The 22643-nt window shown below is 36.1% G+C and overlaps 1 long non-coding RNA gene across 1 annotated transcript in view; it reads right to left on the bottom strand.

Annotated features, from left to right (window-relative positions):
• Positions 1 to 4664: 4664 nt before the first annotated feature.
• Positions 4665 to 22643, bottom strand: part of LOC113618908 (uncharacterized) — a 32277-nt gene continuing 14298 nt past the window's right edge. Inside the window, exons 2-3 of the long non-coding RNA XR_003432185.1 lie at positions 13010 to 13096; positions 4665 to 5777 (exon numbers count right to left, since the gene is read on the bottom strand). This is a non-coding gene — a long non-coding RNA (uncharacterized LOC113618908). The remainder of the gene's footprint in view (positions 5778 to 13009; positions 13097 to 22643) is intronic.

Raw genomic sequence — 22643 nt, 5'->3', positions numbered from 1 at the left:
TAGTGTCTGCACCGATTTACATTCCCAACAAAAGGGTAGGAGGGTTCCGTTTTCTCCGCATCCTCTCCAGCATTTGTTTTTGTCGACTTTTTAATGATAGACATTCTGACTGGCGTGAGGTGATACCTCATTGTGGTTTTGATTTGCTCTTCTCTAATAGCGATGTTGCACTGGCTGAGGCAGTGTTTGTAGAGTTTCTCCACTGTAAGTCACTTTTATCTACTTCCCATATTTTAATAATTGGAACAAAGTCATTAAATACAGCCCGCACTAAAAGGGTTGGGAGTTTTAAGTCCACTTCCTTGAGGAAGAATAACTACTTAAACTATTTGGAATTCTTCTGTATGTAGGATTTGTCTGTTCTCCCTTATTTATTTTTTCAGTAATTTATTTACTTCAGTATGGACTTATGGATATTTATTTTATATTTTGAAGTATAATCTAAGAGTACATTATTTATTATTATTATTTTTTGCTCAAATTATTCCAGGTTTGGAATCTGAAGCCCTTTCAGGTTGGTTTCCATGTCCCACTGACATGGCCTCATCCTTCTGTTTCTTTGATTATTTTCTCACTTTCTAGCAATGGAAGATGCTCCAGATTAATACTGTGTAATTCCTGACCTAGCCCTTGGACCAGTCATTTCTCCAAAGAGCTCTGGCTCCTTTTCTGGAGAATTATATAAGAAACCAAGATCAAGGTACTCTGATTTTGTCTCATGTTTTGTTTCCTGAGTTGGATAGCCAGCCATATCGATACCACACCAAACTTCTTTCCACTTATTACATTTTTCACTCCTGCCTAGGACTGTATTTGTGCTTTGTTCTTTGTATGGGATTTAATGGCACTACTATAGCCAAAACCTGAACTGGATATAATGTCAGTGCCCTATTTCTTGCCCTACACCACTGCCCATGCTGAGCCTTACCAACAAAACTAGGCTGGCTTCCCCATTCTTGACTATATCTTCCTGAGTTTCATCCATTTTTTTCCTCAGTTCATTTGTCTTCTCTATAAGTCCAAATTATGACTGAGTTCCAACAGCTTCAAGTTAGAGCCCTTCTGTACAGTAACAAGCAGTAATGTCATCATTATGGGGCCTGTCTACAGGTAGAGGATTTTGGAAAAGATACACAGATAAAGTTATTCTGCAAACACAACCATTAAGAAAGTCCTTACTGATAGCTTTGACCCAATTTATAGGAATTATAGATCTATGCACTAGTTGTTTCTCTAGGCATGGGAAGTTCTCTGAATAATAGTGTTTTCTAAAGGTTGAAACAAAATTTGAAGCAGCAAATCAAAATAATAAGTTAGTTGATAATGCTCTTAAAATTTTTGGTTTACTTTTCTTCTGTTATAACTTCATATGAATTATAGTCAGTAGATTTAAAAAATTAAATACATCCAATAAGAGTGATGATACCCAATGGAAACTTAAAATTCATTCAAGGATTAAATTATTACCAACATGCCCTTTGAGAAGTTTCATGAAGTATTAAAGGACACAGCTAATGTTTTTGTGGATGGCTATCAGAACAGGGCAGAGTTGTCTTTTTGGTTCACATAATGAAAAAATTAATGCATCCTATCCTTTACCATAAGATTATTTACCTGGAATTCTCTATAGTTTAAGAAGCTGCAGTAACAAAATTTTTCAAAGTCACTTAAGACTTTCCCCTTGAATATATTTATTAGCCATCATTTTGTTCCAAATTTTTTTCTTTTCTTTTCTAAAAAGAGGTATATTGATTTTGCCTAAATCAGTCAACTTTAGTGAAAAGAAAGGTGACCATACACATATGACATGTACAGTGGTTGTCTCACAGAAGGGCATACTTCAGTTAAGTGCCATTGCTGAAATTAGGTCAAGATATTCAAAATTCAATGATATAATCTAGTTCCTTATTTAATAAATTAGACATTTCAAATAATAGTCATAACTCAATTTTAAAAGAGATAATTTACTTTTATTTGCTGGGTCTTTGGTATTTTCCTCCTCCTCTCGGGTAACCACAATGATGAACTCTGGTTACATTTCAATAGATATATTTTACATAGTGCCTGTAGTGGCCCATAGGAAGAATGTACAGAAGCAGAAAACATAAGGTGATGAAATGAAGATTTCATCTCTTCCAAAATTATAAAGAAGTTTCTCACTAAGTTGTTTGAATACAAACGGTGGTTAGTACCATGAGTTCAGATTCCAATTCAGATTCCCAATCTAGTCCCCTTCACTTACCAGCTTTGTGACTTTGGGCAAGTTACTTAACCTCTCATCTAGCAAATGGAACCAATGCAAATGCAAGTAGTTTCATAGGATTGTGTTATCCTTTATAGGAGCTTAAATGAAAAGCATTTACCACAGGCCCAGTACATAGAAAGTGTTCAGTTCAGATGAGGTATGATGATTAATTAATTATTTTTTTTTTGCGGTACGCGGGCCTCTCACTGTTGTGGCCTCTCCCGTTGCGGAGCATAGGCTCCGGACGCGCAGGCTCAGCGGCCATGGCTCACGGGCCTAGTCGCTCCGCGGCATGTGGGATCTTCCCAGACCAGGGCACGAACCCATGTCCCCTGCATCGGCAGACGGACTCTCAACCACTGCGCCACCAGGAAAGCCCAATGATTAATATTATATGTCAATTTTACTGGGCCGCCAGGTGCTCAGATATTTAGTCAAATATTTTTCTAAGTATCTCTGATTTTGGATGAGACTAACATTTAAATAGGTAGTAAAATAGGTTGCCCTCCCCAATGTGACTGGGCCTCATCCAGTCAGTTGAGAGCCTGAATAAGACAAAATGCTTGACCCTCCCCCCAAGTAAAATAAAATTCTTCCTACTTGGTACATCCTGCATTTGAACCCTAACTGAAACATCAGCCTTTCCTGGGTCTCCAACCTGTCTGCTTTTGGACAAGAACTATACCATCCACTCTCCTGGTTGCAGCCCTTTGGACTCAGACTGAATCTGCACCATTAGCTCTCCTGGGTCTCCATCTTGCAGACTTACTCTGTCGATCTTGGTACTTTTCAGCCTCCATAATCATGTGAGCAAATTTCTCAGAATAAATCTCTTAAAGGGTAAAATAGAGGGGGAAAAAAATGCTGAGGTTTTAAAAAAGTCCAAGTGTGCTAATTTCTATGATGTTCCCTTCAGTTGTCATTCTTCCCTCCTATGTTGACCTGTCAGTGTCACACAGTCATTAAAGTGCAGGCAGTGTTGGTGTAAATTTATAATTGGCATAATCCTTATTGCTGACATGTCAATATTTAACTTGCATTAACCTTTCCTTTGAGGCTGACAAATTGTGCATCTGTGGCTTGTTCAGTCTAATTTTTCATGTCATTGCCTTGCAAAGCATACAGATTTATAATGTCACTGTGTGATGGATGCAGGTCTCTCCTCTGCCTTGGAGAAGGGTTTCAACCCACTTAGATGATCCATTGGTTATTTATTTATTTTCACTTCCACCCACCACCTATTTTAACAGGCTGTCAGTGAATTTACCTCCCCAAGGCCCATAGTTTGAGGACGAACGGAGGGGTACCCCTGTCAGGAGTCATTAACATGCTGCTGCTAAGGCACCTACACATTGTTCTGGCCTGTCTCACGCAGAGCAGCCTTCATCTGTGTGTGCATGTTGTCGCTAAGAATTTGTTGACAGAAAATGAAGACGGGTGAAAGAAAATTAGGTCAGAATAGTGTGTGGGAGACAAAGTGACGTTCTTGTCAGTTTTACCTAATCTCCTAGAACAGAGCGACCAGAGTTATAATTTCTCTAGGATGTGGGCAGCTGAGACTTAAACTCAATCATTTCTGTCTTTTTTTAAAAAAATTTAATGTTATTCCCTTTCCCCACTCCCCACAGGCTTTGACTGAGAAAAGTGGACAAGTATCCAAGAATTCTTATTTGAAACTCTTGGACCTGAATGCTAAGGATTTGGGACTAAAGGGGATTTGGAGGGCTGAGTCATCCCATAGGTGTTCAAAGACAGGTTTATGTAAAGATCAAAAAGGATGGCTTGCGAGCAAACATTTCCTCCAAGTTTCACAATACTATATAATGCTAAGCCACTCTCTCCACTTCACTGGACTATTTTAGAACAGTGGAGTTATCCAATCTTCCTCCAGCAAGTCTAGTACCTTTATTTAAAGCTATCTAGGATAAAGATGGGATATACCCAGACCGTATATTTAGGAATGGATAGTTATTTTAATTTACATTTTATAGAATGTTTGAAAAAAACCCAAAGGAACTGACACTGAAATTTCATCTCAGTTCAGCAAAGTATTATTTACACAAGCGCTATTAAAATGGAGCAATCATTGGTCTATTTCTTAGATCCTCAATTAAATTCTCACATATTTAGAATATCTTGAATGATTTATGGAAATTAAAATGGTTAATACCTGTGCTTGAAATAACGCTCCTTCTATCCTTCTAATTGATCACTTGCATGTGGGTCTTAAGAACCCCAAAGCAAAACTGATATCATGTCTTTAATTATTGCATAAAATGTTAGTTTTGTACCTCAATTTCCAAGCAACCACACATCACATAAACAAAGCTAATAAAGTCAAAGGCACAAAGAGTGGCCCCAGATTAATCCTTGTCAATGCTAAGACTATGTCAACAATCATATTTACAGTTAGGTTTTATTTTATTGTAATGAATCATGATACATTTATTTACCAAACAGAGACAGCCATTCCAAGCAAGGAAGAAAACACATAAACAAATTAGAACTATATTATGTTTTTATTCTTTTTCCCTTAGTCATGAAATCTGCTCTTCAAGCATTAACACTAGTGTCTATGGAAGCCCAATACATAAAATAGGTAAAAGCAGAAAAACTTTAGCTGTAGTAAGGACTATGTTCTAAGCCCAACTCACAAACATGCCCTGTGTCCAACCAAGTTCTTCCATGGTCTCTATATCATGCAGAATTTTAAAACTCCGAATTCCATAAGTGAGAAATTTGTGACTAGAGAATGTTGAGTTGCCTGATATGTACTTTAACTAGCAGAACTAGAACTAGAAATCAGATCTCCTAACTTCTAATCTATTAGTATTTTCAGTAGAACAGGTCAGGAAACTTTCATGCTGTCACAATTTCTTTTATTTATTCAACCCAAAATTTAATATGCATCTTTTATGTATTAGACACTATTCTAGGGGCCAAGGATATGAAAATTTTCAATAGAAAATTCTTACCTTCATACAGTTTACATTTTAGTAAAAGAAACAAGCAATAAATACATCATTATGCAATATAATGTTGATGCTTTATAACACAGTAAGAAAAATGGAAAAGGTAACAAGGCATGTAACTTTTTGATAAGGTTGCAAGGGAAGGTGTTTTAGAAGCAGAAGTATTTGAGGAGAAACTTGAATGGGATAAGAGAATGAGTTGTGGGGAGAATATTTAAGGCATAATGAATAACTGGTGCAAATGTCCTCAGTTAGGTGTGTTTTGGGCACACTTAAGAGCAGCCAAAAGGGTAGAGGGTCTAGAATGCAATGAGTCAGGGGTGAGGAGTAGGGAGGAGACTAGATTGGAGAGGGAGCTCTGGAGGTCATGGAGATAATTTCAGATTTATTTGAATCTTTTGGAAAACCATTTGATAGTTTGAATTCAGTCTGTGGCACGTTGTGGCTTTCGTTCTTGAAAATAATTATTCTCTACTTTCATTCTTCTGCCATGTAGCTGTTCAGTTTTCCCAGCAGCACTAATTGAAGAGACTGTCTTTTCTCCATTGTGTATCTCTCTACTGGATAAAGGATGAAACATAGGGAAGTAAAATCAGAAACACTTATATGTACTAACAAAGAATAATGCTACATTTTTAGTGTTTATATAATATCTTCTCCCTAAAGTCATTCTACACAGTTAATTGAATTCCTACAATTATTCTGAGATATAAGAAAACACACAGTATTAATTCCATTTAACAGATTGGAAGCTGAGCTTGTAAAGTAAGACATCAAGTAGTCATATTTCAAGAACAGAGCTTTATCAACCACACAATAATGACTATTTTACACTGCATTGGAGGGTGGGGGAGGTAGGCAAGAGAGAGCGATAAGCTTCTACTTAGAAGAGAAAGGGAAGATCAGTTGCTTTTTAATTCATTCAGTACTTATTTATCATATATCATGTGTCAGGCACTGCATTAGGCACTGGGGATACAGAGGTGGAAAAAGTCAATTCCTGACCTAACAAAGTCTGCTCTAGGATATAATAATGACCTTTAGTCTTTTTGCCTTTTATTACATGCTTGCTAATTTAGAAGTAGCTCATGCTTCAATCTCCTAATAATCCATAGATAATGAAATTAAAGAGCAGAAAAACTAAACTATTTATACAAGGTCACTCAGTGTGCAATTTGTGAGCTTCAGGAGGATTCAAGCCCAGGTTTAACCCCAAAGTCTGTTCTCTTAACTATATGCTTCTTCACCTCTTTTAAACACTCTACATGTTTAAATGTCTCTTGCATTGCTCCCTCAGTTTTTTTTTTTTTTGGTTTATAGTTATTTTATTATCTTGCTGCTTCTTTATTAATAACACAGATCTCAATTAATGTTTAGCATATTTAATTTACTATCACTCTAGCTACAAAGTATTTGTGCATTGTAATAATTTTTCCTTTTTTTAATTTCAAAATAAGTATTTTTTCCCCCTTGATAAACCTTTATAAAATATCCAAACAATTCAGGGAGCATGAAAGACTCTCTTTAATCCCATGTCCACTTCTTAAGGCACATCATCATAGAATATTAAAATATACTCCCTCAGTTTTTTAAAATTTCTTTTCTTATTTTTTGCTTATCTTGGCATGTGAACTGTTGACACCTATCAAATGAGTTGGTAGATACAGAACTTCAATGGCCTCGAGCTCATGTAGGTAAATGAGATACAGAGCACTGCATATACTGAGTATACTGAGCAGTCATCAAAGCCAAAATCATACACACACATGCACACACACACACATGCACACACACTGGTGTATTGTTAATAGCACTGCCCCTATCCAAATCAATAGCTTTTCTTCAATTTCATAGGTAGTCCTTTTCTCACAATCTCCTGCTTCTGTGTCTCCAGAAGTTTTAGAAAACCTGAGAGTAAAGTAATGTCAGTTCCTCAGTTCTCTAGTTTTCCAAAGTACACAGAGGATACATTAGTATATACTGGCAGGACAAAGTTAAGTTTCAAATTTAATCAAAGTCTTCATAACTCAGAGTATGTAACTTCCCTTCTCACCAGCAAGGACTGGGCTGTTGAGAATTCTATATGGCTTTTGGGAGACACGCATTTAAGAACATAAACTCTGGTAGGTCTGTGTCTTTATTCCTGTCTTACCCCTAGGTTCCTCATGACATTTTTTTTGGACTTGAGGATATAGGGAGGGGGAAGGGTAAGCTGTGACAAAGCGAGAGAGAGGCATGGACATATATACACTACCAAACGTAAGGTAGATAGCTAGTGGGAAGCAGCCGCATAGCACAGGGAGATCAGCTCGGTGCTTTGTGACCGCCTGGAGGGGTGGGATAGGGAGGGTGGGAGGGAGGGAGACGCAGGAGGGAAGAGATAGGGGGACATATGTATATGTATAACTGATTCACTTTGTTATAAAGCAGAAATTAACACACCATTGTAAAGCAATTATACTCCAATAAAAATGTAAAAAAAAAAAAAGAACATAAACTCTGAACGTGAGTTTAAATGCCAGGTACACTGCTTGTGGGTAAACAATTTAACATTACTGTGCTTCACTTTCATCATTGGTCAATAGAAATAATAATAGTGACTACCTTACAAAGTTGTTTTGAAAACTTAGTGAGTTAATAAAGGGAAATAGTAAGTGCTGTTTAAGCGATTACTATTATTTAATCTCAAACCTCAAAGGTTTCGACAGAAAATTGAGTTGTTTTGGTCATGGAAATTTTTTTTTAACATTTTTATTGGAGTATAATTGCTTTACACTGGTGTGTTAGTTTCTGCTCTATAACAAAGTGAATCAGCTGTACATATACAGATATCCCTATATCTCCTCCCTCTTGCGTCTCCCTCCCACTATCCCTATACCACCCCGCTAGGTTGTCAAAAAGCATGGAGTTTATCTCCCTGTGCTATGCGGCTGCTTCCCACTAGCTACCTATTTTACATTTAGTAGTGTATCTATGTCCATGCTACTCTTTCACTTCGTCCCAGATTATGCTTCCCCCTCCCCATGTCCTCAAGCCCACTCTCTAAGTCTTCGTCTTTGTACCTGTCCTGCCCCTAGGTTCTTCAGAACCATTTTTCTTTTCTTTTCTTTTTTTTTAGATTCCATATATATGTGCTAGCAAACGTTATTTGTTTTTCTATTTGTGACTCACTTCACCATATATGACAGTCTCTAGGTCCATCCACCTCACTACAAATAACTCAATTTCATTTCTATATATGGCTGAGTAATATTCCATTGTATATATGTGCCACATCTTTATTCATCTGTCGATGGACACTTACGTTGCTTCCATGTCCAGACTATGGTAAACAGAGCTGCAATGAACATTGGGGTATTTGACTATTTTTGAATTATGGTTTTCTCAGGGTATATGCCCAGTAGTAGGATTTTTGGGTTGTATGGTAGTTCTATTTTTAGTTTTTTAAGGATCCTCCATACTGTTCTCCATAGTGGCTGTATCAATTTACATTCCCACCAACAGTGCAAGAGTGTTCACTTTTCTCCACACCGTCTCCAGCATTTATTGTTTCTGAGAAACATATATATGTGTGTGTGTGTGTGTGTGTGTGTGTGTGTGTGTGTGTGTGTGTGTGTGTATATATATATGTGTAGAGAGAGAGAGAAGTTGATCTAAGGAGATTGGGAGTCAGGGAAGAATTGTTTTTTGTTTGTTTGTGTCTTTGTTATATGGAGATATGAGTGATCCAGTAGACAGRGATATGTTATGATACAGGAAAGGGAGGGGCACTTTCAAGAGTGATTCTTTGAGTAGGGGTGCTTCACACAGGTGGTTGAATTGCCTTTAGGAGTACAGTGAGTTCATCCATCAGAATAGGAGGGGAGTAAGAGCAATGGGCCAGGCTGGTAGCTTGATCATAGGATTCTGTGCAAGTCCTCTTCAGATTTTCTCTATGTTTTCTGAATTACGAAGCAGTCAAAAATTGAGAAGGAGAGAGCATGTGTTGGAGGATTGGAGATTTAACACCCTCTTGATACACAGGAGACTGAAGGACAGGAAAATTAACCAGTGCTAAACAGCTACCTCCTTTGAATAGTCACGGATGTAAAATGAGATATATTAGTACACATATGCGTTTTTCTCCAATCACATTCAGCTGCTCCTATGCAGGTATTGACTGTGGCGAGGAGTTGGAATTTAATGAGGGTTAGGGGCTCATCAGATGAAGAAAAGAGGGGAAATGGAGTTGAAGGCCTATGTAAAGTATTGCTTTTATTGATGAATTATGAAGGGAGAAGTAAAGGAGATAAGGAACAATGAGAAAGTAGATTGGTGATTTCAAGTGGGTATAGAAATCGATGGCGACAAACAAGCCAGAGGAAGAGAAATGGAAATATAGGAGGTGATAGTTGAAGAATGAAATCATTAAAATTTAAGTGTGGAGAGGTCAAAATTATTGGTAACATCTGGGTTATGAGCATGAGAATAGATGACTATTCCCCTTACATTCCTTAAAGCATTTAAAATTTCACAATCTTCATAGAATTTCAAGTCCTATAAGAATTGGTTGGGCAGCTTTTTTCTTAAAATTTTTTTTTGCACAGTGCTTTTTAAGAATTTTTCAAATTTCAGTATAAAAATTGTAACTTTTCCAATCAGTCAAGAGATTCATTATTCAGTATGGTAGTCAATGGCAACATGTGGCTATCTAAATTTTAATTTTAATTGATTAAAATTAAATACAATTTAAAATTCACTTCCCCAGTCTCATTAACCACATTTGAAAATCTCCAGAGCCACATGTGGCTAATCACTACTCTTTTGGGCCATGCAAATAAGAAAAATTTTTATCATCATAGAAAGTTCTATTGAATAATGTTATTCTAAAGTTTTGCTTCATATTATTCCAATGTTAAACAATTCTGGTACAGAAAAGAAATTAAATTTTGCCTTGTAACCACCTGATCAGTTTTGCTAGACACAGAAATTATCTGACAACTACTATGTTACCACAACTGCTTAGATACCATATGTTTTATGGCATCTATGAAATAGGTAGATCATTGCCATGGCTACTGAATTACATAATATGAGCTAATGAGAAGTAACTCACTAGTAAAAGGCAACACAAAAGATGTGTTTGATTAAAGCCACTGTTTTCCATATGTTCTCTTTTGTCAAAGATCCTAGTTATTTTGGAGTATGGGGAGTTTGTGATTCAAGCCACTAACCCTTATTATGATGGTGTGCCCCTCTAACCTTCAAATCAAACCCATGACATGGCTCAAAATGGGGACTAATATACAGATGGGGAAAACCAATGATTCTTTTAAAACCTTGAAGCTAGCAATTTACTTCCAGGCTTACTTCTTTTGGAAGAAAATGGATGAACAAATAAGCAATCATTTTCTCTTGAGTGAAGGTAAGGTCAGCTAAACATCTGCTTTATTCTAGCCACGTGGCACAATTTTCAGAGGAAATTACTATGGCTGTAACCAGAATGTCAGAAAGGCTCACTGTTCAGCTTCAGTGGATGTTGTGCTCATTTGATGGAATTTTGCTTTCTGTGGCATCTAAACATATATTAAAAACACACACCAGAGAAGGAAAGGGAAGGGAAGATCAAGAGCTAGGAAATAAATATGGATGAACTCTTACTCTGTATCATATCTGCATGGGATGGTTAAATTATATCAGGTCGCTTAATGTTCACACCAATTATTTGGTGTATGTTTTGTTTTCAAAACAGTTTTACAGATGAAGGTACTCAGAAACATTAAGATCAAGTAACTAGCTCATGTTCTCAGAATTGATGATGGCTGGAGGATGGAGATCTTCCTGGCTCTAAAAAGCTGTCATTATGTATAACAAAGTTAAATATCACTTGCTGAATTTTCTGAGTATCTCTGGGAACACTGAGTAGATTGCTTCATTTGACCATTTAGACAAAGAACCAACCACATTAGAAATGTTGTGAAAATGCAATAAGAAGGGACATGTACAGAGAAATGCCAGTGAGGGAGGAATCAAAGGTTTATACTCCTAGTCATGTATCAGATTGTTTTCCTTAAAAAAAGAATTTTTTGGAAATTCTATTTAATTTGATGGGTTAGATATTTTAACCAACGTTTTGATAAATTATAACCTCTCAGGGAGGTTAAGGCAAAATACAGTTACACTAAATGAGTACCTACTGCTATAAAATGGTTTTAGAATAGAATCAACTCTGTCAACTTCTATAACTGTTAAAAAATTCCTTATATAACAATTGTTACTTGTTTTTTGCAAAAAAAATCCTTATATAACAATTGTTACTTGTTTTTTTCCCTATCAGTCTAACGAAAGTTTTGTCAGTTTTGTTCTTTTCAAATAACCAACTTTTGTTTGTAGATTTTTGTCTACTATTTTTCTATCCTATATTTCACTCCTTTCTATCTCATCTTTTAAAAATTTTCTTCCTTCTGATTGCTTTGACTTCAGTTTGCTCTTAGTTTCTAGTTTCTTGAGTCTGAAGTTTAGGCTATTGATCTGAGATATTTCTTCCTTTTAGATGTGGACATTTACAGTTATAAGTTTCCCTCCAAGTTCTGTTTTAGCTGGACTCCATACATTTGGTATATTGTAATTTCTTCTTTGACTATTAATCATTTAGGAGTGTAATGTTTAATTTCCATATATTTGTGAATTTCTGAAATTTCTTTCTGTTATTTATTTCTATCTTATTCCATTGTGGTCAGAGCACATAAAAACTATTCCAAAACACAGAAGAGGCAGAAATACTCCACAACTCTTTTTATCAAGCCAGTATAAGTTTGGTACCAAAAACAGGAAAAGATATCACAGGAAAACTACAATCCATTTTTGTTACAAATATAATATAAATATCCTTAATACACCAAATATAGCAACATATAACAGTGATAATATATTATAATAAGTTAGGCTTTATACCAAGAATTCAAGGTTGGTAAAACATTAAAAAAGTGGGGCAGTGTAATATGGTATATTAACAGAATCAAGGCCAAAAACAAGATGATCATCTAAATAGATGCAAGAAATCATTTCACAATATCCAAAACCTTTCATAATAAAAACACCCAACAGATTATGAATAGAAGAAAATTCCCACAATCTGATAAAGACCGTCTTTGAAAACACCACAGATAACATTACACTTAATGGTGAAAGTCTAAATGCTGTCCCCTAATGTCAGGAACAAGACAAAGATGTCTGCTGTGGTCACTTCAGAAATATATGGGAGGTTATAGGTAAGGCAATTAGACAAAAATGAAATAAAAGACATTCAGATTTGAAAAGAAGTAAAACTATCTCTATTCACAGATGACACATCTAGTATATAGGAAATCCTAAGAAATGATCATAGATCTAAATGTAACCGCTAAAACTATAAAACACTTAAAATACAGGAATAAGTCTTTTGGCATTGGATTTGGTAGTTCTTTCTCAGATATGACACCAAAAGCACAAGCAACAAAAGAAAAAAATAAATCAGACTTTATCAAAATTAATAATTTTCAAATTCACAGAACACTATCAAGAAAATTAAAAGACAACCACAGAATTGTAGAAAATATTTACAAATTACATATCTGATAAGTATCTAGTATCCTTATTATACAAAAAATTATTAAAGATGCACAAATAACCCGGTTAAAAAATGAACAAAAGATTTGAATACATATTTTTCCAAAGAAGATACAAAATAACAATAAACACATAAAAAGATGCTCAAAATTATTAGCCATTAAGAAAATGCAAAACAAAACCACAATGAGATATCACTTCCTACCCAGTAGGAAATCTATTGGAAGACTCATACATTCCTGGTGAGGATGTATAGTAGTGCAGCTGTTTGATAAACAGTTCGGCATTTCCTCTAAAATGATAAAAATAGTTTCCATATGACTCAGATATTCCATTTTTAGATGTATACTCAATAAAATTGGAAACATATGTCCACACAAAAACTTACATGAATGTTCATATCAGCATTGCTCATATTAGCTAAAAATGGAAGCAACTCAAAAGTCCATCAACTGATTAATAAATAAGTGAAATGTGGCATATTTGTACAACGGAATATTATTTGACCATAAAAAAGAATGAAACACTGATAGATACTAAAACAGGTATAAACCTTGAAATATTATGCTAAATGAAAGAAGCCAGACAGAAAGGCCACTTATTATATGACATCATTTATATGAACTGTCCAGAATAGGTAAATGTAAAGTAAGATTCATTAGATTAGTAATTATCAGGGACTGTGGGAAAGAAAAATGAGGATTAACTACTAAAGAATCCAGTGTTTCTTTTGGAGTGATGAAAATATTCTAAAGTTAGATGGTGAAGATCCTTGCACAATTCTGTGGATATACTAATTTACCTCTGAACTATATAGGATAAATTTATAAGGTTAAATAAATTTTATTCCAATAAAGATGCTACTAAAAATAAAAGAAGTTTGAGCTCATACTTTTTTTGTCAAGGGATAATTTCCTGACAAATCCCTACTGGATCTTTCTGCAGGAATCAGTTCAAAATACCCTCCTTCTTTGTGTATACTTCTTCCAACACTCAGCATTGGTTCTCTCACCTTTATGAGCTAATTTTTATTGCACTTGTCAAAGTATAAAACTATTAGTTTTTCATAGGTTCATTGACACTCCTGGAGGTTGGGAGTTATATTTCATGAGTATTACTATCACAGAATCCACGTTTTGCATGTTGAATACATGAATGGAGATGGGGACTATAGGGAAGGTACAGATGAAACAAAAAGAATAGTTTCTTAACAGGACAGGCAACAAGAGACTTTGATGTCATATATGCAGATATAAAATGAAGCATGATAAATCCAGCAAGTTTGATTACTAATCAGTGAGTAAGGCTATTGAATGTCCAGGTGAAAAATAACAGATAAGATCAGAATTTAAAGGACATCAAAGGAATAAATCCTGGGAAAAGATAAGAAAGAAAATCAAAGAAAGAGAAATGTGTTGGGCTTTTTCATCTGACAGGAGTGCAGGGCCATTTAGAAACACTAATACCACATGAGGACAATTTATTTTGTTGCCAGAAAAGCTTGTTATCTTCTGCTCCGTGTGACCCATTGAAGTTGCAGGATTTCAGTAGCTACGCACTTAGGGCAATCCATCATTTTCAACCCAGCAGCTCCATCCTTACTAGCAAAGTGTGTGGCAAATTGTAAAAGAAACAAATAGCTCACTTGTGCAATGAGATACTTTTTCCCAAATGTTCCCTGAGATGACAATTTCTTTGGTGTATCAACCTGGCTTTTCCATTGCTCCTTAGAAGTGGGATATAGATATATCAACAAACATTTCCAATGTTTCTGGAAGCAATCAACATGAACTCTGCAGAAGACATGGCTCTCTTCTTTTGTTCCAAAACCATGCAGAAGAGCTGATAGGCTCAATTCTGTTACAGCAGAGAGGAGGAGAAAAGATTGAAAGTCATTTTTGTGAGTTCACTGTGGTGGGTATATATACATAATTCCACCATTAAGCTATATTGTGGCAGATTCCAGATTGCATAGTCCTAGTGATGACTGGTGAGACCCTTACAAACTGCGTACACAATCAGAACTTTATTTCAAGTCCAAAAAACATGGTCCTAAGTATTTAAAGCCCACAGGATGGTAGAGTTTCAAGAGAGGATTTTGTCAACTCTTCAATTTGCATCCCTAAATCCTTTCACTTGTGCTTCATCCTACTTTGGAGTAGCTTTGTTCAAGGTTTGGAGACACCTTCACCCTCACCCCCCATGGGTCCCCTCTCACATTCAATCTCATTTCTTCACCCTCCACAACCTATCCAGTGTTCATAATTTTCTCTAGGAGATAAAGGCTGGAGTTTTGGATCCTGGTAGTGGAAAAAATGTGGGTGCTCTCAAAGTCTCATAGTAGCCTGGCTTCCAGGAGGCAAAGTCTATTATGCTATCAGATAATACTGTTTTTCATGATGAATACTAATTCACTTCCAGCCTGTCTTCTGCCCTTTATCATGCTCAGAGATGACTATGTCCCCTCATGCTTTAAGGTCCTTCACCAAAATCCCTCTTCTACTATTTCAGGAAATGCCAAAGAGCCATCTATTCTGGATGCAGGTAAAAAGGTGATGCACCTTCTGTAGACAATTTAACAATATGATGAAATTTACTGAAAGTTAGTCTCCTTTTCACTGTTGCCCTGAGCCAGCAATTCTAAACAATGCCAGTAATGAAATACTCTTTCCTTTGGAGCACTTTCCCACTGCCTACATCCTCACCTCTCACATCACTATTGAAGAGTGCATAGAACTTCCTCAGAAAGAGGACACGATTCCATCAAGAAAGGTACATGCCTGATTGCTCCAAAACTGTGTAACTCACAGTATCTTGTATAATAGCTGCCATATGGTAGGTGCTCAATAAATACTTATTAAATTAAATGTTTATTTTATATGCAAGGATACCATAAGCAAAGGGAAGAAAATATGCAAAATAATTAAGGTTAAACTACGTTCAGAGAAATATATTGGAATTGGAATCCAGATGCATAGGAGAGTGTAGGAAGGGCAAGACAGGAAAAGATGGTTGGAGTCTTTCCAGGGGCTTCTGAAGGCCCCAAATTATTGATGAAGTCCTAACAAGAAAAAAAAAGCCATTTGTTAAAAATAAATAAATAAATTGGGTAAAATTAAAACCTAACATTTTGAGTCCTCCTACAAAATAAATGGATATTTTTTGCATTTTCTCTTTATATTTGATTTCCTTGAAATCCTGGCTTACTGACATACAATGAAAAAATAGAAGTTAGAATATTTGGCCTAGTTCCATGAAGATAGCTTGAGACCTCAAGTTGTCTGGGCTTATTAATATTATAAAATGTATTCCCAGAGATTCAAGTAGATTCACTCCCTCAGTCAAACAGAAACTACTTTTTAAAAAAGCAAAAATCATAACTTAATACAGTTATCCAAGTCCCCACTGCTGCATATATAAAAATGCACACATGTATATGCATGTATATGCATGCATACTAGTATATACATATATACACAAACGTGTGCATATATCTCACCTGTTTAGTTTCTACAACTTCACGATGAAATATCAAATGAACAGAACACTAAGAATAAGGGTTGTATTTTACCCTATGTCAAATAGTCAGAAATGCTATATATTTTAAATGGATTTCTTAGCATTTATATGCAACTCAAAGTTATTATGAAAGACTTGAGAATCTTAAATATACACCCATCCTAACTGTCTTTTTATGAGGGTGTATATGCAACACATTAGTGAATTACTTTCACATATTCAAAATTCTGTTGTATTTGAATCACAGTGAGGAGGATTTGAGGATTTTTGAGTTCACTCCCAAGGTATTTCCTTTGTTTTCACTGGTATTTGATGTTTAGTTCTCTGGGGTGTTGCAGGAAGAAAGGGCAGTTTAGAAAGACCCAACAGAAGCAGGCCTGTTTTATGTTAAAAAGCCAAGTCAATTTTGCACTTATGTTTCTGTCTGTGTTTTATCCTGGGGCCTTGGGGATGAGAACTATTTCAGCGCACTCTTCTATTCTCTGTGCTGGGGTCACAGAAGACCTTCAAATCAGAAATTCAGGGCTCCAGCAGTCTCACAGTAAATTTGATTAACCTTTACAGATTACTAGATAAATTAGATCATACTTTTGATAGATTATTTTAGGGTTTTTATATCATTTAGTAGAATTGAGCCCAGTCATTTTGGAAGCATACTCAAGCCCACCACCTTCTGTCTTATATTGGAGCTCAGATACCACTAAGAAAAATTGGAGGGCAAAAAAGATAATTACTACTTTTTTATTGAATTGATGTTTTCTTCTGCCTTATAAGCCTAACTTGAAATGGATTTTATTTTTTGCAATTCAAATATTGTCCACGAATATATTTTTCTTCATGATAAAGAATATATCAACGACATTTTAAATCATTAAATAACTCAGATTTATTGTTTTAGAGAATGTCTACCAAGCTTACAAACACATTTTCACATTTTGAAGAGTGAGAAACTGAAACTTGAACAGTTGGAAACTTCTCTGGGTTGTCAAAGAGTACTCTATATTTCCTACGCATGAACAGTCTTTGAGATCTGCAATGCTTTACAATAAAAGCCACTTTTGAATTAACTGAAACAAAACCATTCTTCTATGTACACTCATAAATAAATTTCCCAGATGTCTTAATCAGGACTCTTTTACTGTTGCTGTCATTTTGATCAAAATGACAATTCAGTCTAAACTGGCCTAAACACACACACACACACACATACACACAATCAATTAATCAACAAATGAAAGATTTAAAAGAAGAAAAGGGAAGTTGAAATTATTAGCTCAATTAACCAAAGCTTAGGAAGGCAGGAGCCTCATTCATGAGTAGAAGTGGTAGTTTCTCCTTCTGTCCACTCAGAAACTTTCCTCTAAGACTGGCTTTTCCCACGGGAATACTTATTCCTTTCCATGTATACCTCCTGGCCTCATGCACCCTCAGTTTTGTTATGTAAGAGAAAATGACTTGCCATCCACCATTTCCACCTTGAAAACTTGCAAATTAGGTATGTCCCAGATTGGCCCACCATGGGTCATGTAAATATACTTTTCTAGACCAATTACTTAGGCCAGGTTGGTAAGAACACATAAGAGAATGGCAGCTCCCGTGGGATAATTTTCAAAATAGGGAGGGAAGAACCAGTTTTCCAGAAGAGGTGAGATAAGTGACAACATAACCAAACAGGATAGAAATTCTGTGTTGGGAGCTATTTCAGTTTGGGTCTTCTAGCACAGGAAATTAATTTCATGAAATTGTTATTCTTGGCCCATTTGTGTCCTCTAGGAATCACCTAAAATTTAATCTAATAGTCTTCTTCTTATTATCTCTTATTTTTAAAATGTAGTGGTAGGTAATTTCCATGAAAGGGAAATTGCACAGTTCCTACCCACAGCTGGAGTGGACATCAAATTTAGAAACCCTAAGTATAGAGCAGAATCTAAATTTGTTTCTAACACAGACACCACAACCTGTGCAACAGTGCTAATGGTTATTATGTGGTGATAACTCATTAAACAAAACAAACAGAAGTATTGATCCCTTTGAAGCTAGCAGGTCAATCAATTCTGAAGACTATCCAAAGCAAACCAAACCAAACTTAAATAGATCTGGTTCAAAGATCTTCGTTGTAAAACCAGATGAAGCAAAATAAGTAGGAATCAGATCAAAAAGTCATTCCAAAGACAGCCAGAGGTCAGCTGCCTCTGATTTACAATTTATACCCAATGTCAATAATGGTGAATGATTGAGTGTAAGGAGGAGGTTTTTGCTCTAGTTAGCTAATGGTACAACTTACAGAGAATAGATAATACCTACTGAGTTTATCAGAATACACATTTAATCAATATGTGCGAATATATATAGGTCAGTTGAGAGACAGATTTCACAAGAAAGTTCAAATTCCCTGTAACTAAATCCCAAAACATAGATGCCCAGCTCATTTTCTCTGATTCCTTAATTGTTCTCTCTTTTTGTCCTAAGATGAGTATTTGTCTCCTTTGGTCCTTCTAAAATGTAATGCTCCCTCCTTTAGCTTTCCAGTGTATGGAAAAAGAACACGCCCCTGAGTCACAACAGTTTTATTGTTCTCTACGTGTTACAGAGTTTCATCATATTCTCTATTTCAACAATTTGTTCATAGGTGGTCGAGAAGTTAGCACCCAGTCCTTCTGGGGTGTTGTTTTTCATGAAGCCACCTCAGACCCTCTTTTCCAAGTCAGTCTCCAGTCCCTGAGTCATTGCTCACAGTCTGAGATCTGCTTTGACCTGCTGAGGCTTAGTTCACTTTCGTTATTTTCTTGGAGAGAGAAACTGGTTGTATGTCAAACTCATTTCTCTTTGTGTCCTGGAAGCACAGTTAGTTTGTTTCTCGAAGTCTCTGTTGCAGGAAATTGTGGCCACTGACTAAGTTCTAGCCAGGGGACTGTGAATAGGACTAATATACCCCACTTCTTGAACTGTCCTATTCGACCCTCCCATAATCTTATGCCTGATCCTCTCTTTCCCCAGCCACCAACTGAATGGAGAATCCACTGAGTGTCATTCAAGTGGGAGGCAAAGCCACAGATGGAAGAAGCTCTGGTTCTAGAATAATTATATTGGTGGCTACCTAGCTAGAAGTAATCACCTTACACTCTGACAAGAGAAAAAATAGACTTTTTTTTTTTAAGTCACTGAGACTTTGGCGGTTTATCTGTTATAGAAGTGTTTTTTTAACTAGTAAATTCTTCCTCTGTATTTAGTCAGCATCACCTAGAAATAGTCATTCTTCTCACCTTTAGTGCTTGGTGATTTACTCATTAAATTCCCTCTTCAGTTCTCCAACCTCTTATTAGTCCAATGTCAGGACTTATAATAGTCAGTATATAGTAACTTCTTAAAGATAGGAACCTACTTTCTTTTATATGTGCCATGGTACTTACAAAGCAAGGCACATAGCATGTAATATAAAGGTGCTTATTGATCTAGATATCCACAAGAGAAGTGTTGGAGACTTTATTTCTTCTCCAGTCAAAAGAGGTCCATGGAACAAATAAATAAGGACAAATGTGTTACATCTACATATTCACCAAATATCACTGGAAAATCACATCAGTATTTGCAGGTGTAGTTTAGACTAATAATCAAAGCAGGTAGGGGAGCTAGGTTTACTGATTAGGTTACCATCACTCTCAGCCTCCTTATTTTCTAATAGAATTTATTCTTTAGAGCAGATTAAGTTCATAGCAAAACTGGGTGGAAGGTACAGAGATTTCACGTACAGTCCTACCTTCATATATGCACAGCCTTCCCCACTATTGGCATCCTCACCACAGTGGTACATTTGTTACAATTGAAGAACCTACACTGACACATCATTATCACGCAAAGTCCATAGTTTACCTTAGGGTTCATTCTTGGTATTACACGTTCTGTGGGTTTGAACAAATACATAGTGGCATATATCCACCATCATGGTGACATACGGAAGAGTTTTACTGTTCTAAAAAGCCTTTGTGATCTGCCAATTCATTTCTCCTATGCTCTCCCCTAACTTCTCTTCACCACTGATCTTTTAATTGTCTTCATAGTTTTGCCATTTTCACAATGCCATGTAATTGGAATCATACCGTATGCAGTGTTTTCAAATTGGCTTCAATCATTTAGTAATAGTCATTTAAAGTTCCTTTATGTCTTTTCATGGTTTGATAGCTCATTTCTTTTTAGCACTGAATAATATTCCATTATCTGGATGTACCACAGTTCACTCATCCATTCACCTACTGAAGGACATCTTGGTTGCTTCCTAGTTTTAGCAATTTTGAATAAAGCTGCTATAAACATCTGTGTGCATGTTTTTGTGTGGATGTAAGTTTTCAGCTTGTGACTAAAAACTAAGGAGTGTGGCCTCCTCATTTTAAGTACTGAGCTATCTTAAACATCACATTTTTTAGTGGTGATGGTACTTGGGTAGGCAGCTTTCCTTTTTCTTTTCTCCTAATGACAAACATATATGAAAACCCAAAGAACTTTCAGGTAGCTTTTCCCTTCCATCTCAAGAGTGTCATTTCCCAAAGAAAGGATTATGAGGAAGTTAAAGAAGTCTGATGTGCTACCTCAAGTCCAACACACTCACTCCTATACATACCCAACAAAAGCAGAATTTTTTGGTCATGGCTCTGTATAACCCCATAAAGATACTCCTTTAGCAAGCCCTGACTTCCAACCTCCTTTTAAATTATCCATTTCCCTTGATCTCTACTTCTTTTAGGTCCCTCAACTGGAATTCTTCACCTTGCCTTCTTTTTATGGTTCTGAAATCTTTGGCCTCCTGCACAGACACTAACCTCTGAGGATTTCTGCTACTGAGGAAGATGCAGTAGGAACTTCAGTTCACTAGGATGGAGGATTAAAACTGGCTAAAAAATTGTTCAGACTATGGGTTACAACTTGTCCTTTCTTTCTTGTTAAACCAGATATCTTAAAATAACAACAGAAACAGGTCTTTTCAGATGAGGACTACTATCTTGATAACGATTTTTAATGCTTTACCTTAAAATTAAAACTGTATCCATCTCCTCAGATGAATGGATAAAGAAGATGTGGTATATATACAATGGAATGTTACTCAGCCATAAAAAAGAATGAAAAAATGTCATTTGCAGCAACATGGATGGACCTAGAGATGATCATACCTAGTGAAGTAAGTCAGACAAGTATAATATGATATCACATATATGTGGAATCTAAAAACAATGATACAAATGAACTTACATACAGTACAGAAATAGACCCACAGACATAGAAAACAAACGTATGGTTACCAAAGGGGAAAGGGAGAGGAGGGATAAATTAGGAGTTTGAGATGAACATATACACACGACTGTATATAAAATAGGTAACAACAAGCACCTACTGTATAGGGAACTATACTCAACATTTTGTAATAACCTACAAGAGAAAAGACTGAAAAAGAATATATATATGTGTGTATGTGTATATCTGAATCACTTTGCTGTACACCTGGAACTAAAACAACATTGTAAATCAACTATACTTCAATTTTGAAAGAAGAGTGTATATTTCTCCTTTCCATAAATGAATTGCATTATGTAGGTGGTTTCATAGCCCCATCTTTATTTATGTGATTGTTTTTCTGTTTCTTCCCTGTAACATGTAATGGAAAAGTCATCCCATCACAATTAATATTGAGAATGTTGTTATTTATTGTTTGACATCGAAATTGGTATTGAAATTGTAATTGATCTAAAAGTGTTACTATCATAAGGTGATTCCTCTATCTCACATGTCATACCAATCAACTCCAAATTAATTGAAAGCAATATCTTGAAAATAAATAATACAGAAAGAGAGATGACAAGTGCCATGTTCCCATCAGTTTCCTCTACTGGGACCCTAAGTCTTTAGTCCCTCAACCACCATGCTTCCTTCACAATGAGCAGCTTCAGTGTTGTACTATTGTATGTCTCTCTGCCTTTGCCTGAGGTGCTTCCTCTGCCTGAAAGTCTGCCTACAGCCCTCCCATCCTCTGCCTAACTGTAAATGCCTTTTCAGCTTTTGTGGATCAGCCTTTGGACAATGCCAGTGAGTAGAGTTTCCTGACCAATCTCCATGCTCCACACTGACTCTCCTGGAATTCACTCCTCTTCTCCAGGGCCACAACTCCCAACATCAAATCACATAGAATCCTCTGACCAGATCCTCCTAGAGGCAAACTGCACTCCTCAAGACTTGCTTTTCACCATGAAAGCCTGAAGGCCAGGGCCTGTACCCTGCAATGAAGTGTTCAACAATCTATGGTAAAAACAGAAAAAATAAGGAAAACTTTAATT

This window comes from Aethalodelphis obliquidens, unplaced genomic scaffold (genome assembly GCF_003676395.1).
Source record: "Aethalodelphis obliquidens isolate GAN/ISIS:26980383/991018 unplaced genomic scaffold, ASM367639v1 scaffold6, whole genome shotgun sequence".
NCBI lineage: Eukaryota > Metazoa > Chordata > Mammalia > Artiodactyla > Delphinidae > Aethalodelphis > Aethalodelphis obliquidens.
This window is presented reverse-complemented; position numbering and strand designations above follow the sequence as displayed.